Below are 2,449 nucleotides of genomic sequence, written 5' to 3' on the forward strand. Positions count from 1 at the left end.
CATTGAGAACCAGAACAATTTAGGAAAGGTTTCATAAAATACGTGTTACAATCCCCAAAGAATGGCATACATTTCCTATGTTAGGTTCAGCAATTAGAAAGAAATACACAATCATTTAAAGTTCTAAGTCAAACCAAAGTATTTGCTCAAACATAGGATTTGTGTTGGAAAATTATGTCTACTAACTGTGAACACATTGCAAAGAATTTCAGATATTTTATTCAAAAGATTTTATACTTGAGATCATATTTTCAAAATAAACTAATATATTGAACAATTTATTTGACATTATTTTACTATTAAGATTTGAGGTAGGAACAGGAAGAAGGAGAGGAAGGTAGAATACCTTTATTGAATTTTTCTTTGTGCCAGACACTTTCTACATGCTTACATTCATCAGCTAGTGAGCTTCTCACAACCACCTTATAAAGCAGTTTCCTCCATTTGTCAGATATTGTAAATAAAGAAACAGAAGAAACTGAGGCACAGAGTGTTTGAATAGCAAGACTATCACCCAAGTGGCAGAGCCAATACTCAAATCCAGGCGCTTTAGCTTCAGACACTATGCTATTAATTAGTATATTGAGCTGAGGAAATTAAAGCTAGAAAATCAGGATATTGATATTTCAGCATGTCCCAGAGCCTTGCTAAATCTTTACACATATAGTAGTGATCTGCTTGGTCACCCTGGGTATCACACAAGGAATTGCCTAGGGATATGTTAGTAGTAAATAAAATATAAATCAATATATAGGAATTTAGATTAGAAAGAGAGTATCAATTTTAAAAAAGAGAAATCAAAAATAAACATGGAGATGAATGATAAAGGATATATACAGTGAATCAGAGCACATAGACTATGAATCAGGAAATTTCATCAGTGTTGCAAATTGACTGCTACAGTTTTTGTAATGTATTTGAGTGTGTATATATATATATATATGCGTATTGTATATGCAGGTGTTTGAACTCAATTTTTAAAGTAGAATGGTAGATTAGAAAGACACAATCTTAAAAAATATAACCATCAAAGCAAAACATTGAAACTTCTCATTTTCAGAGTTGATTCTTGTCTACTGCACAGTTATCATAACTGACTTTCATAACTGTGTTCACAGTGCAATAGAGTGAAACATGAAGTGGATATAAGGGCACCTCACAAAAAGATGTTTTCTCTGTAATTCAGAGTCATTGCACTGTTTCGAATCTTTGGCACCTACTATATCTGTAATTTTATAATAGGGTGTTTAACCAATTATATAACTAATTACAGATAATTGTTGTCACCTTTCCAGAAGAGCTTTATAAGATCATGTGGCTTTTTCAAAATCTATTAGTAAGAAAATTTTACTGTTAATGTTGGAGCCACTTTTTGACTAAGTTTATCACTAGCAGTCAGAAGTTTCTTCTCTCCCTTACTCCATTCAGTTGTTGATAGTTTGATATTATCAGAGAAGTTCCTATGCCATATTCAAAATACTTTATTTATGGCTCAGCAACTGTGACTCAAGTGGCTAGGGCACCAGCCATATATACCTGAAGTGGTGGTTTCGAGCCCACCTTGGGCCTGCCAAACAGCAATGACACCTACAGCCAAAAAATAGCTAGGCATTGTGGTGGGTGCCTGTATTCCCCACTACTTGGGAGGCTTGAGACAGGAGAATCATTTAAGCCCAAAGAGTTTAAGGTCACTGTGAGCTGTGATGACATAGCACTCTACCAAGGGCGACATAGTGAGACTGTCTTAAAAAATAAATAAATACAAAATACTTTATTATATTGAAAGATATATATCATGATAGCATAATAAATTTTAAATTACAGAATATATTATGATTTTATGGAATTACTTTTTAGAATACAACTTTGTACCTCCCATTTCTAGATAAATAGAAATTAGAATTTCTAATAAAATTCTCTGAGTTGGAGCTATTAGGATATTTGTTTTTAGAGAGTTTGTAGAGGGTTGAATGTGTCTGCCTAAAATTAGGGCCACCCTGAATACTGGAATGTGACCATATTTTGGAAATAGGTTCTTCAGATGTAATTAGGGTAAGCATTGAGATGAGCTCATATTGGATTAGGATCGGTCCTAAATCCAATGAGACTATCCTCACAAGAGACAGAAAACAATACAAAGAGATGCAGAGAAGAAAGTAAATGTGAAGCTGGCAGCAGATACATGAACGATGCATCTACAAGTCCAAACACCAAGGATTTCTAGCTATGGTCTCTATGACATCAGGCAATTTCAGAATATCTCCCATTTTTAATGATGCTTCGCATATTTCTTTAACGTATTCCCACTTTGATAAACATGTTTTGTTTTATACACAGTGCAACAAAATTGTTAATCATAGGAACAATTCTCTCCCTGAAAAAGTTTAGCTTTGCTCCTTCTAGTGTAAGGAGCTTCCAGAAGGAATTCACTCTACCCACACTTTGATTT

The sequence above is a fragment of the Otolemur garnettii genome, unplaced genomic scaffold (assembly GCF_000181295.1).
Source record: "Otolemur garnettii isolate 467f Iridium unplaced genomic scaffold, OtoGar3 scaffold00299, whole genome shotgun sequence".
Taxonomy (NCBI): Eukaryota; Metazoa; Chordata; class Mammalia; order Primates; family Galagidae; genus Otolemur; species Otolemur garnettii.